The sequence below is a fragment of the Heloderma suspectum genome, chromosome 4 (genome assembly GCF_057233095.1).
Source record: "Heloderma suspectum isolate Gila_16-S chromosome 4, 16-S_ref, whole genome shotgun sequence".
In the NCBI taxonomy this organism is placed as follows: Eukaryota; Metazoa; Chordata; class Lepidosauria; order Squamata; family Helodermatidae; genus Heloderma; species Heloderma suspectum.
In genome coordinates this window covers 244,183,562-244,199,303 of record NC_139461.1, presented here as the reverse complement: position 1 = coordinate 244,199,303, position 15,742 = coordinate 244,183,562, and positions in this window count along the sequence as shown.

Sequence of the window (15,742 nt, the reverse complement as noted above, 5' to 3'; positions counted from 1 at the left end):
CTCCAATAAGCTTAGCCTGAGGGAAATACACACTGGGGAAAAAAATAAACCCTCACTGCCGAAAATCCTCAATCACCTCCCTTCTAAGGGCTAATGCATGCAAACATTTTAACTTTGTGCTGAAGCTGCTACAACGTGCCTTGGGTGCCGTGGCCAACCTTTTGAAAGCTTCAACGTGCCTTAAGATTATTGTACATGTATCCTGGCTCAATCCGTTTTGGGGGGAATCCATAATCTCAAGAGGCAATGCTTGGAAACAAGACAAGTCCTGTGCACCAAAGAGTTCAACTCAGGATGTCCTTACCATCAAGACCAAGTGAAAAGCCCTGAATTTGTTTTGGTTAATTTTTAATGCAATCAATAATTTCATTCAGGTTAATGCTTAGATCATACCCTTTACCTGTGCTGAATTGCACTGTGAGAGAAGCAGTTTCTGTTGCTTTCCTCTTTTCTTGTCTCCATGTCACCTGCAGAGTATTAATATAGCAGCAAATGCTACACTGGAGAACTAAGCTGAAAACAGTAAGACTGTTAAAACAATAAGGATGTAATTACATCTTTTAAGATTTACACATATCTAAGAAGGGGAGAAAAGCAAATGAGTCCACACCATATGGGTATTGTGTAGTGCTCCATAGGATGGAGTGTGTGTGTCCTCTAAACCAGCCTTCCCCAACTTTGTTACCTCTGGATGTTTTGGACTTAAACTCCCATCAGCCCCAGCTGACATGGCCAATCATCAGGAATGCTAGGAATTGTAGTTCCAAACATCTGGAAGGCACCAGATGGGGAAGGCTTCTCTAAGCTTTTGGTGATACTCTGTATATCATAGAATCATAGAATAGTAGAGTTGAAAGGGGCCTACAAGGCCATCGAGTCCAACCCCCGGCTCAGTGCAGGATATACCTACCTAGAGCACTGGCTCTTAATTAAATGTTGAATACTAGTAACAATGGCTGTATTCAAGCACATTCCTAAAACAAAAGAAGCACATTTTTTTAAATACATACATACACCAAGGTTTCAAGGAATTCAGATTCTGTTCCATGATCCTAAGTTCCTCAGGGAAGTCAGGAATGATAAGTAAGATGATAGGCTTAATTCAAAAGAGGACAGATTAGGTTAAATATCAAGCATTCTTTTGTCATAAGAATGTTTGGGTAGTAGATCAGATTACCAATGAAGTACTCTTTCTGTTGGATGCCATTAAAAATAGGTACAACAGCTACTAGAGGTGAATTACATATAACTGACTCTGCCAAAGGGTAGGGAAATAGACCTGTTTGATTAATTTATAGCCCTACAATTCTGCGATCCACACATCTAATGGAAAGTTGTGCTTATGGATAGACCAACCTTCCCAACCAGGTGCCCCTCAGATGTGTTGGACTGCAACTTCCATGATTCTCTTGGAAATCTCTTGGGAATCATGGGAGTTGCAGTCCAACACATCTGGAAGGCACCAGGTTGGGAAAGACTGGGATAGACAGACACCTGCCTAATTTCCAACAGAGATGCAGATTGGGACAGTGTACTTGAATGAAGGATGACTATGAAAGGAAGCACTGAGTTTCAGGAACATTGGAATGTTTTTCCTTACCCTGTGATGCAGGGTTCATGAGACTTCCATTTATTTGTGTCTCAGTTTCACAACTGAAGAATGGGCATACATCAGTCTTCCTGATGTATTTTCCCATTGTCCCTTGGACTTCCTGTCATATTTTCCCCATTGGCTCTGTACTATCTCTTTGTACGGTTAGGACAAGAAAACTGGTTTGGCTTTGGCTGGGGGATCTAGCAACACCTAACAATAAATGGAGCACATCCAGCTTGCAATGCATGCTGGGAAGAGAATGGGCCTGAGAGACATTTATTATGAAGATATTTATTATGAATGAATATTTACCTACCTCAGCCTTGCAAAAGTCACGTGGAAAGTTTACCCATTGAGGTGCAGAATCTCCTCAGGTGCTCTTTTACAATAATGGTGAAAGGAAAACTAATAACATTTTACTCACCTGTCATAAAAATATTATTCGCCAGAAGTGAGCAAAGTTCTGCAATGCTGCACTACCTAGACATGGACACAAGTCATTCAGAACAGCCCAGACAGGTAGGAAAGAAGAGGATAGATGACTGTACTGAGTTATGAAAGGAAGACTCTTTTTGTTTTTGCTGAGGATGTTGGTGGAACAGAGGCCCTACAGAATTCTATGGAACTGTGGCCATTTTTTTATGGTGGCATTGGTAAAATTGTTCAGCAGTGAAAAGTGGGCCTTTTCTTTGCTTGGATTTGAACTACAAAATTGCTAAATGATATGATTTAAGTTTGTAGATTATTGTGACTTCTGAAGACCTGGGCTGGATCTACACTTACTGCCCTTTTTCACTTCCAATGAGGTTTCACCACCCACCTTTCACACTACGCAGTACCCACCTTGAATTGGAACTGGAATTTCCCACTTCTGTGCTCCTGCTTTCAATACCCTAATATCCCAGTATTTCCCCTTAATGTGCTCTGATATTCTGCCTTTGCTACCGTATCCGGTCGTAGTCCCCTCCCCCACCTGTCCATATACGGCGGTGTTTGTATTTCCCTCCTGTCCAATCACAGCTCTTGACGGCCCCATGTCTTCTTCCAGCTACTGATTGCATAGCTTCCTCAGCAGCCCCCGTTTCCCCAGCAATAAGCAAAGGGCTGGATGTGCACATGCTTATCTGATCTCAGAACCTAAGCGGGGTCAGTCCCGGTCAGTAGTTGGATGGGCTACCACCTGGGAATCAGGCTTCCTGCATTGAGCAGGAGGTTGTTCTATCCCTTCAAGGGAGACTAAGTTTTACCCCCTCCTATCCCCTGCTCCGGATTTTTTTTTTTAAGATTAAGGCATTATCCTCGCAGAATCAGGGCTTTTCCGTGATGTTTTTTTTTTTTTCTAATTCAGGCATGATCTTTGAAGATTCGAATTTGTGAAGCTTCACAACTTCGAATCTTCGAAGATCATGCCTGAATTAGAAAAAAAAACATCGCGGAGAAGCCCCTATTCTGCAAGGATAACTCAATTTTTAAAAAACATCCAGAGCGGGGGATAGGAGGGGGTAAAACTAAATCTCATTGGAAGGGATAGAATAACCCCCTGCTCAGTGCAGGAAGCCTGATTCCCAGACGGTCGCCCATCCAACTTCTGACCGGGGCTGACCCTGCTTAGCATCCGAGATCAGACAAGCGCACGCAGAAAAACAGCACAGTGCTCGAGTGTGAACCGAGCTTGCGCATTTGATGAAGCACTGCAATGGGGAAAATGGGTGAGTGTGAATAATCACATTCTAATGCGAGAGCGTTTAACCTGATGGGACACCGAATTCATTGCAATGGCAGGTGCAATGTAGATCAGCCCGAAGATTCAAAGGTAGATGTGCACATTTTCTCCTCAGGAATATTATATCCCAGATGAAGCAATAAGTCCCAGAAGCTAATCTAAAATTCAGATGAACCCAATATCTAAATTCTTAAATAAAGAATAAAGGATTGTGTTTGTTTTCTTTTGGAAAACCTAACAAAACATAAAATCAGGCATATAACAACATAAAGAAAACATAAAGAGAGGTAATTCACATCTCTCAATGTTCAGACTTTGTGATACCCCTCCTTAAATCCTTATACTGGCTTACTGTCCATTTCCATATCCAGCACAAACTTTACTCCCTTCTCTCCACTGACATAGAATCATAGAATAGTAGGGTTGGAAGGGGCCTATAAGACCATTGGGTACAACCCCCTGCTCAGTGCAGGAATCCAAGTCAGAGCATCCCTGATTGATGGCTGTCCAGCCTCATCTTGAATGCCTCCAGTGTGGGAGAGCCCACTACCTCCCTAGGGAATTGGTTCCATTGTCATAATACTCTAACAGTCAGGAAGTTTTTCCTGATGTTCAGGTGGAATCTGGCTTCCTGTAACTTGAGCCATTATTCCATGTCCTGCATTCTGGGATGATGGAGAAGAGATCCTGGCCTTCTCTGTGACAACCTGTCCATGACCTCCATGCCACCAGCAATACCATGGTCAGCCACCTAAAGGCCTCTTGTTCCCTTAAGCAACTCCATCTGTTCTCCTTTGCTGCCCCTTGGGTCTGGAACTCCATCCCCATCACGTACTGTGGGGTTTGAGCCAGGAGTCCATCCATCAGGCTCTAGCTCCCTGTGCCACTAGGACTGCTGGCTGGCAGTGAGAACTGCAGCCATGTGGGCCAAGAGGTTGACATAACAGCCCATGAATACTGTGTATAGTTTTGGTCTCTGCACCTAAAAAAAGGATATTGTAGAGTTGGGGAAAGTGCAGAAAAGGGCAACTAAAATGATCAAGCTGCTGGAGCAACTCCCCTATGAAGAAAGGTTACAGCATCTGGAGCTGTTTGGCTTAGAAAAAAGGTGAGTAAGGGGAGACATGATAGAGGTGTACAAAATTAAGCATGGTGTGGAGAAAGTGGATAGGAGACCTCTCTCTCTCTCTCTCTCTCTCTCTCTCTCTCTCTCTCATAATACTAGAACCTGGGGACATCCCAGGAAGCTGACTGGTGGGACAGTCAGGACAGATAAAAGGAAGTGCTTCTTGACACAGCACATCGTAAAACTATGGAATTCACTACCTCAAGGTGTAGTGGTGGCCACAAATTTGGATGGCTTTAAAAGCAGGTTAGACAAATTTCTGGAGGAGAAGGCCATCAGTGGCCACTAGTACTGATGGCTATATGCTACCTCCGGTATCAGAGGCAATATGCTTATGTACACCATGTTGCTGGGGAACATGACCAGGAGGGTGCTATTGCACTCATGTCCTACTTGTGGGCTTCCCATTGGGGCAGCTGGTTGGCCACTGTGTGAACAGAATGCTGGACTAGATAGACCATGGTTTGATCTAGCATGGCTTTTCTTATTTCCTTATGATTCACTTGGTCTGGGTGATCAGGAAAATGAAGACTTCTTGTCTGGGAAAGGCTGCCCAAACCTCACACTGCATACCTCCAGAGTTCCAGCCACTGTGTCCCCAACTGGCTTGTCTTTAGCCCACCTCCAAGTTATCCCAGCCTACTTCACACCTGTTTCCAGCCTACCTGTCTGGCTTGTCAGCCTACAGCCTGTCTTCAGCCTACCATCTTCCAATGTATCTGATGTCTGCAGACTAAGGGTGTAGAACTCCCATAATGCCTACATGATACCATCTCTCTTCTTTTAAATCCCTCCTCAAAACTAACCTCTTCTAGGAAGCATTTGGCTTAACTCCTTAGAACTCATCACCCACTGAAATTAAACCTAAACATGTGTAGCTTAACAGAACACATCTTCCTGCACCTGCATTTTCCTCCCTTCCCTTTGTTGTCTCCTCCTGCACTGAATTTTGATTGTAAGCACCCCAGGACAGGGACCTGTCTTTTAGTTTGTTACTCTGTACCATGCACACTGATTTAATAATAATAATAATAATAATGATAATGATAATGATAATGATAATGATAATAATATTAATATTAATGATAATAATAGTAGTAGTCTTCCCAGCTTGTGAGTTCCAGAACATTCTGGGCAGAAGTCAACTTTAAAAATAAGACAGGGATAGGATGGAACTGGAAGAAATTGGCCCTGCAATAAGAAGTTTTCATGCCACTGTGCTTTGAGTCCCTTTTCTTCTTAAAGCAAACACCTTGGCTTTGGGTAATTCTGTTTGCTTAAAAGCCCCACCTGTCAGAAACACTTTGGAGTTTGGCCTTCAAAGCAGCTTTGAGATGCTCAGATGTTCATAATTTACCAGGGTTAGTCCATGCTGGGTCCCTCCCACATGAGAATGCCACAGATCTGTGGAGGAGAGGGGAATGGCTCCTCAGGTGATGCAAACTGTGGAGTAGGGACTAATTCATCAGCAGATGGGAACTGGCACTTCCGTGCTGACTTTGGCCGTGTGCCGCTGAGATGAGCAGAGGTAAGGATCTGGCCCTGCCAGATGAGTTGTGCTCTCCAGTTCAGTACAAAATAAGCTTACACTAAATTGTTCTCCTGCACTAAGTACTGAATAGCCTCCCACTTGGGGAATGCATTTTGCCTCATCTTCCTCCTCCTCCTCTGTAATAATTTTCTGTGGCTTGCATAAATAATACAGTACCCTTCTCTTAAAATGCTCATGTTGTTCATCCTTAATTCTCAGAGTAGGTGAGAATTGCTCTTTACACTGTATGACCACGGAAGCTAAGGCATAGAAAGGGAGGGAGACAGACATCTGCTGCACGAGGGCAGAATTCTACCCTGTTTTCATTGGTGCTCAGTTCTTGTGCTTAGGGGTTTCAGTGCTTCCACTATCTTTTGAACTAGACTAGGACTAGGATCAGGTTCTAGGGCAGCCTTCCAACCTGTAGCCCTCCAGATGTTTTGGATGTCAGCTTCCATCAGCCCCAACAAGCATAGCCAATGGCCAAGAATGCTGGGAATTGTAGTCCAAAACATCTGGGGACACCAGGTTGGGGAAGAAAGGCTGCTCTGGGGAAGCCCTGCAAAAATAGTTCAATGAGCACATTGCTTCCTTGGGCAAACAGGAAGCAGAGGCTGCCCATAATGCTGTGCAACCCACATGAGATATATCCCAATAAGGAGGATTCTAGAGCCAGTGAGCAAGGAGCTCCTTGCTAAGGATGTCTCCATATTCACTGAGATTGTATAACCCTGCCAAGAACAAGAGCCTTCGATAAACCCTGGTGAAATTAAATTGTCACTTTTTGAGGCCTGATGGCCATCTCGCAGGGGTGCTGTCACAGTGGATTTCCTCCATCAGCAGCGGGTTGGCCTAGATCATCTTTGAGGTCACTTCCACATTCCAACTAATCATTAAATAAATTTTAAAACACCAGGCATCTGTCATTGAAGTCCACTTCACTGGCTACACATGAAAAGCATAGATGGTTCTGTATGATGTCTGTTGTGGGGACAGGTTAGATGGGCTTATTCAGCATTGCAAAGAAGGGCCTGTAGTGGCTGCTGTACAGGTGGAGGAGGCCCTGACAAGCATGGCTATGTTGGTTTCTTACCTGAGCAAAAGAGCCCATTGGGGGATGAACAAGCCAATTAAGGAGAAGGGGCTAGACACCTTGTGCCTACCCCCTCTTCTGGTTCTTCCTCCAACCAGATGGTTTCTGGCTGCCTTACCAGCTCATCCTTGGATGGTGCTCCTGTCAGATCGGTCCAGAATGAAATCTCCCTCATCTGTGATTTAATTATGGATGAGAGGGCCGACCTGGTGTGCATTATGGAGATCAGGGTGGGGGAACTGGGAGGAGCTAGCCTCTCCTAGCTGTGCCCTCTTGGGTACCCGATGGAGCACCAACATCAACTTGAGTGTCGGGGGGGAGGAAGTTGCTGTGGTCTATAGGAATTCTATCTCCTTCTCTAGGCTTCCTGTCCATTCGAGTGCTGATATTGAGTGCCTGTACCTTGTGTTGAGTACCCAGGACAGATTAGGGATTCTGCTGGTGTACCACCCCTTTGCTGTCCTTAAGTCTCCCTGCCTAAATTGATGGATGTTGTCTCAGACGTGGTGTTGAGGATCCCTAGGATGATGGTTCTGGGAGATCTCAACTTCCATGCTGAGGCTGCCAGATCTGGGGCAGCTCAGGACTTCATGGCTGCCATGACAACCATGGGGCTGTCTCAACATGTCATCGGCCAAACACATGTAAGAGGACACAAGCTTGATTTGGTTTTCTCAACTGGGCAGGAGGATGGTGATCTGAAAGTGGGGGCAATTAACATCTGTCCCATTGTCATACGCAGATCACATCTATTGAGGTTTGACTCTCAGCAGTCTTTACGCTCTGCAAGGGTGGGGGACCTATTAAAACAGTCTGCCCATGGAAGCTAATGGATTCCAGTGGATTCCAGAGGGCTCTGGGGGATTTTCCTGAGGGTGTGGATGGTGCTCCTGTCAAAGCCTAGGTCACTCGGCAGTTGACATGATCACACCCAAGCACCCTCTCCCTCTGAGCAGTGCCTGGCCAGCTCCTTGGTATACACCTGAGCTGAGGGCAATGAAGCAAGAGGGAAGAGGAAAACTCATGCCAAGTCTGACTGAGCACATCTGCTTAAATCTGTTACTGTATTTTAAATCTTTGTATTGCTGCTAAATTTTATTTTGCCTTTTACATTTTGCCTATTTTATACTGTGGTTTTAAACTTTTATAGTGCATCTTTTGTGGTATTTTACAGTTGTAATTGTTGTGAACTGCCCAGAGAGCTTCAGCTATTGGGTGGCATAGAAATAAATAAATAAATAAATAAATAAATGCAACAAATAAATTTTCTGGCATGCAGATCAAGCTCTGCATTAGTTCATCTGGCTCTGGACCACCAGGTCTCTGCTTGGGGTATCATTGCCCTGGGTTTTGTCCACATGTGCCTAAACTTGAGTTGGCCACACCAGCAATGCAAGTATCAGAAACTACTCTGGAGCTGACAGCCCAGCTGATTTGAGCCACATGTGTATGAAATGATGTATTACCATGGGATTTGGGGAGAAGAGTATGATCTGAAGTTGGTACTGTGTTTTGATATACAGTCAGGGCCAGAAATATTGGAACAAGGATAACTGTTTTGGCAGTTGGCCTCCATACACCACCACATTGAAGTTGAAAGGAAACACACCCAGATGGGAGCAAAGTCAAGACTTTCAGCTGTAATTCAAGGGGTTTGACAAAAGTGGGGCACTAACCATTCAGGAAGTACAGCCAGTGGCATACACACACTCCCATCGCTGGTGGCTCATAAGTAATGGAACGAATGGCTGACAAGCAGCTGCATGGCCAGGTGTGGCCTGTTTCCTGGCTACCCCATGACCAATCAAGCAGATAAAAGGCCTGGAGGTGGTTCTGAGTGTTACATTTGCATTTGGTAGCTGTTCCCTGGAACCTCCAACATGAGGTCCAAAGAGGTGTCCATGCGAGTGAAGGAGGCCATCATTAGGCTGAGGAAACAAAATAAACCCATCAGAGAGATAGCAAAAACAGTGGGAGTGGCCAATACAATAGTTAGGAACATCCTGAAAAGGAAGGAATTAACTGGCAAGCTCAGCAACAGCAAAAGGCCTGGAAGACCATGGAAGACAACTAAAGTGGATGACCACAGAATTCTGCTCATGGTGAAGAGGAACCCTTTCACAACTTCTAGGCAGGTCAAGAATGCTCTTGAAGAGGTAGGCATGTCATTGTCAACATCTACAGTCAAGAGACAGCTTTATGAATGTAAATACAGAGGCTTCACAACAAGGTGCAAACCACTGGGAACACTCAAGAACTGAAAGGCCAGATCAGCCTTTGCCAGCAAACACCTAAAAAGGCCTGCCCAGTTCTGGAACAAGATTATTTGGACTGATGAAACCAAGATTAACTTGTACCAGAATGATGGGAAGAGAAAAGTATGGAGAAGGAAAGGAATAGCTCATGATCCAAAGCATACCATATCATCTGTCAAACATGGTGGAGGCAGTGTTATGGCATGGGCATGTATGGCTGCCAATGGAGCCAGGTCACTGGTGTTTATTGATGACCTGACTGCTGATAAAAGCAGCAGGATGAATTCTGAAGTGTATAGGGCTATACTTCCTGCTCAGATTCAGCCAAATGCTGCCAAACTGATAGGACGCCGCTTCATATTGCAGATGGATAATGACCCAAAACAGACAGCAAAAGCTACCCAAGAGTTTCTCCAGGCAAAGAAGTGGGATGTTCTTCAATGGCCAAGTCAGTCACCTGATCTCAACCCAATAGAGCATGCTTCTCACTTACTGAAGACAAGACTGAAGGCAGAAAGACCCACAGACAAGCAGCAGCTGAAGGCAGCTGCAGTAAAGGCCTGGCAAAGCATCTTGAGGGAGGAAACTCAGCATTTGGTCATGTCCATGGGTTCCAGACTTCAGGCAGTCATTGACTTCAATGGCTTTTCATCCAGGTATTAAAGGCAATCCTTAATTTTGAAATGATGTTGGTTTGTTCCATTACTTATGAGCCACCAACCATGGGGTGTGTGCATGCCACTGGCTGTACTTCCTGAATGGTTAGTGCCCCACTTTTGTCAAACCCCTTGAATTACATCTGAAAGTCCTGACTTTGCTCCCATCTGGGTGTGTTTCCTTTCAACTTCGATGTGGTTGAAACATCTGCCAAACTTCAACTGCCAAAACAGTTATCCTTGTTCCAATATTTCTGGCCTTGACTGTATGTAGTACAGCATAGAGGAATGCGCTTGCCCTCTGGGAAATCTAAACTGCGGAGGTGAGTGTGGAACAGGGAGGGAGTTGAAATGGGACTTGCTGTTCTGTGGCTTGTTTTTATTTTTATTTTTTAAGATATTCTGATGAGTTATTAGACAGACTGGTCTCCCAAGTAATTTCATGCTTCACTCCTCACACCAGCATGCCATTTCTGACTTATTTTCCATGGTGAATTTGAGAGCACCACTACTGGATTCTTCTGTACCTGATATTGCTGTGAAAAAAAGAATTGGAGGAAAAAAACTTGAGCTGACTGAACTAAAGGGAAAATGCATAAGTGTGGTTAGAGTGATCAGAATGTATCCCTGGATACATGAGAGAGAAGCAGAGCAGAGAAGGCATGTTGAACCTCTTCCAGCCTGAAGGCTGAATTCCATTTTGGAAAAGCACTCAGGGGCCATATTCCAGTGATGGGTGGGGCCAAAGGCAACAGGAGCAGGGCCAAAATACTAAAAAATACCAGCATATTGTAGCTTAAAGCTCTTCCTGCCAGTAGCTAAGCCTTGGGAGAGGCATTTCAACAGTTTAGAATGGGGGGAAAACTGCACAAAAGCCAGAAAACCACCAAACAATAGGTGGTACTGGGAAAGGGGAGGGGTCAGGGGATGTGGGTTTGGTGATCTGGGGAACCCTGGAGGCCTGGAATGGGACTTCAGGCAGGCTGAATTTGGCCCCAGGCCCAAGATTCTGCACCCTTGAAATTAGGGATGGCGGAGAATTTCTCCACGAACCTCGGGGAGGCCGAATGCCAACGCATTCGGCCCGCCGAAATTGGCGGTGAAATTCTCCGCCCCCTGCCCCCCCTGGGATGGGACTTACCTTCCTCGAATGTCCCTCTCGGCAGCGGGTCCCGGCGACATTTTGGCGGCATTTCGGCGGGGGCGGGGGCGGCGGCCGGTCTTCCGACCGGCTGCCGCCGCCGCCATTACAAAGTAAATGTAAAAAAAACAAAAAACACACACGTGATAGGCTACGTAACAATTTACGTAGCCTATCATGGCTAGATTTCCAAAGTCAGCCGTGATAGGCTACGTAAATCGTTACGTAGCCTATCACGTGTGTGTGTGTGTTTTTAACTTTACTTTTGTATTTCGCGGCCGGGGAGACGGGGCTCTTCTTCCCGGCCTGAATTTCATCCGGGTGAGGTGGGGCGCCTCCCCCCACAGCCTGAATTTCAGCCGGGCGAGGCGGGGCGCCTCCCCCCCTGGCCTGAACTTTGGGGGGAGAACCGAAGCGCCTCCCCCCCATCGCGAAGCAAGCTGCGGGACCAGGTAAGGGACTTTTGTACATCCCTACTTGAAATACAGTCTTGTTCTGAACAGAAATATGGAAGTGCTTAACTGAAGACCAATGGTTACATACCTGGGAGTAAAGCCCACTCAACAAGGTCAGGCTTACTTTTGAGTAAACATACAAAAGATTGCACTGTATTTTGTGTTCCCAGTGATTTTGGTGGTAGGTCATATTGCTTAATGTGCAACCTTCCCTGACTTGGCATCCTCCAGATATTTTGGACTATAACTCCTATCATCCCTGACCATTGAGCATGTCAGGCTGGGAATGATAGGAGCTGTAGTTCAAAACATCTGGAGGATGCCAGGATGGAGAAGGCTGGCTTAATATCATGAAAGAATGCGTCTCGGACTAATAGGGCTGGTGTATGTTTGAGGGTGCATTCAGACCAAATATCTGTAGGGATGTCACATAGATGATGGAGCAAATTTGTTCTTCTGGGTCCTAGCCAGTTCAAATTACAAGAAAGAGGATTTTGGCTAAACATTAGGAAGAACTTCCTGACAGTATGAGCTGTTCAGCAGTAGTGGACTTTCCTTCATTGGAAGTTTTTAAGCTGGATAGCTATTTTTTAGGGATGCTGTAGCAGCAGATTTCCTGTAGTGGCAGGAGGTTGGACTAGATGACCTTTGAGAACACTTCCATGACTCTGTGAAACCGGCTGCTTTGTGTTTTATTTCCTTTTCATCCCTCATTGTCCCAGTACTGTGAATATACACTCCATCATTCCAGAACGGTGGGCTTGTTTTTAATTCCCATCCCTCAAACAATGTTGAATCTGCTCAGTTACACCCAAGCAAGGGTTTGAAAAAGCATGGGTGTGTGAACTGAAATAAGATTATGAAGCGGGGTGTTTCATTTCCACAAAGGGGAAATTAGCACATGACATCTGCAGTTGTTTATTGTGCATATGGGTGCAATCGTGTAAATTTACTGTAAAACAAAACAAAACAAAACAAAACGGGTCTGATGATGGAGGAGGGAGATGAATGGCGAAAATAGGGATGATACATGATTTCTGTCTAGACCAATTGTGAAAAAGCTCTGTTTTTCTGTGGTAGGGCACTATATGTGTTCACACTCAAACATGCCAGGAAATGAAAAGCTAAACCCTGATGTGGTACACACTGTGCCACATACAATAGTCATACAATTATCACTAACACATTATGCAAAAAATGGGACTCTGTAGATACACTCCTGAGGGCAAAGCTATACAGGACATGGGAGATCTATGATGGGATCTCCTGGCATGCTCTTTTTGAATGAATTGCAGATACCAGGACTGGGAGGGGCTGACAATTTGATTGTAGCAGAAAGGTGATGCTTAACCCTTTCCTCTATGCCTTTTCCACATCAAAGCTGCCCTTCCTCTAGTTGCTATTTTCCCTATGGGGGCAGGGGGGAGGAGAGGAAAGAGAATACAGGTACCTTCACAGGGTATAGGGGCAAACAGAAACTTGGGGGAGGGGTGATCTTGATATGTGTGGGACAGCAATATGTGTTGAATAGTTAATCTCCCCTCCCCCCTGCCACTGCTCCAGTCAATCTTCTAGTCCCCCTGCCCCCCATGCTTGCATCTTATTTTAAAAGAATGCTTGGGGGTCCAATCACAGATGCTTTTTATCTATCTATCTATCTATCTATCTTCATCATCATCATCATCATCGTCATCATCTATCTATCATCATCTGTCATCTATCTATCTAATCTATCATCTATCTATTTGTGTATCTTTGATATCCTAAACTCTCCAAGTGGTTTACATTAAAAATACATATAATACAATATGAAAAAATGTAAAAACAATAAAATAATAAATATATTAAAAACATTACATCTCTTGCATACCATGGAGTCTGGTTCAGAATGTGTGAATATGTTTGAGGGAAGGGATTATTTATATTACCTTGCCTAAGTACCTGTAAAGAAGTTGTAATAATAACAGCATATAGCTCATTGCTTCATTTCTGACATAGGGAGATAGGTTGTGTAACCCTGGCTGTTTAAGGGTGCATTGGTACGGTCCCTGGGAGGGCATTCCAGGGGCCACAGGATACTGTGAACCTCCCCCCCTGCAGGCAGAGAGGGAAGTCCACTGCAGAGGTCCTTGCTCAACTGATGGTGGAAAGGTCTGTTGCCATGGCTGCTCTACTCTAGAGATAAGAGCAAAAAAGGGGGTGTTCTAGGGGTTTCTTGGCGTGGATCAGGGGAGGCTTTGGTTCTGCCAGATCTAAATGCCCCTTATTCCCTGGACACATGCCTGCAATACCCCCCGGGGAAAACCCCCCGAAATCAGCCATGGAACTGGAACCAATGGGAGGACATTTTTTTAAAAAGACAAACCTCTGTGTGTGTGTGTGTGTGTGTAGATTTAAATAAAGAAAAAAGCCCTCCCCCCACCCCATGTTCTGCCCTGGTGAGTGCAAGTCCAGCAGGCTTTAGGAAGGGAGTTCCTCTGCCATAGATTCTCTCTTATCTAGTAAGATTTTTCTGTTTGTTTAGAAAAGGAAGGGAAAGGAGCACGCTGGACTGCATGTGCTCAGGGGCTGTCTTTTCCCCACATTTCCATTTTATGGCTTTCTGCTTTCATATTTTGCACATGTTGTGATGGAGCTGCAAGGTTCCCCCCTCCCCCCCTTGAGGGGCAACCCAGAGAGAAAGAATAAGGTTCTACTGTGGCAAACTGGTTTTGTGGGATCGGTTCCAGCTTCTTCCTTCTGAAGAAGTGGACAAGGTGCTTTCATCTGTAAGGTCGACCACCTGCTTACTTGATCCTTGCCCATCTTGGCTCATTATGGGCTGCAGAGAGAGACTGGGTGAGGGGATCAGGTGAACCCCTCCCTTGAGGAGGGAGTGATGCCATCAGCTCTCAAGGAGGCAGTGATAAGACCACTTTTTAAAAAGCCCTCATTGGATCCCCAAGTTCTGAACAACTTTTGCCCAGTCTCGAATCTGCCATTTTTGGGCAAGGTGATCAAGCAGGTGGTGGTGATGCAGTTGAAGGCACACTTGGAAGAAGCCGATTATCTAGATCCATTTCAGTCAGGCTTCAGGCCTGGGCATGGGACAGAAATGGCCTTGGTCGCCTTGGTGGATGATATGAGGAGGGCTCTGGATAGAGGCGAATGCTCCTTCCTTGTTCTCCTTGACCTCTCAGCGGCTTTTGATACCATTGACTATGGTATTCTCCTGGACCGCCTGGAGGGGTTGGGCATTGGAGACACTGTATTGCGGTGGTTCCGGTCCTTCCTCTCCGGCAGGTACCAGAGGGTAGCACTGGGATAGGAGGTTTTGGACCCGTGGCCGCTCACTTGTGGGGTGCCACAGGGTTCCATCCTCTGCCCGATGCTATTTAACATCTATGTGAAGCTGCTGGGGGCTATCATCAGGAGGTTTGGGGTGCGGTGTCATCAATATGCAGATAACACATAGCTCTACCTCTTGTTTAAATCTTCACCAAGGTTGGCTGTAGAATCTCTGTCCAAATGTCTGGAGATGGTGAGTGGCTGGATGGGGAGGAATAAGCTGAAGCTGAAGACTGAGAAGACTGAGGTACTTTTGGTGGGAGACAAGAGAAGGTTGGGGGATGTTGACCTGGTGTTGAATGGGGTACAGCTACCCTTGAAAGACCAGGTCCTCAGCCTGGGGGTCATTTTAGCCTCCCAGCTGTCCATGGAGGCACAGGTGTCAGCTGTGAGCTGGACAGGGCTGTACCAACTCCATCTGATATGGCAGCTGCACCCCTACCTTCCTGACCATCTGCTCCCATCAGTAGTACATGCCCTGGTCTCCTCTCGTTTAGACTACTGTAATGCGCTCTACATGGGGTTACCCTTGAAGACGGTTCGGAAGCTGCAGCTGGTACAGAACGCGGCAGCTCGCCTGATTAAAGGCAGCCGCTGGCGCGATTCCATCACTCCAGTGCTGAAGGAGTTGTATTGGTTACCAGTTGTTTTCTGGGCCAAATTCGAGGTGTTGGTTTTGACCTTTAAAACCCTATATAGTTCCGGCCCAGCCTATCTTAAGGAGCACCTCCAGTAGCACCAGACATGCTGCTTAACAAGATCAGCCTTGGATGGCCTTCTCTCTGTCCCATCAGCCAAGACAGCTAGACTGGTGAGGACGAGGGAGAGGGCCTTCTCTGTG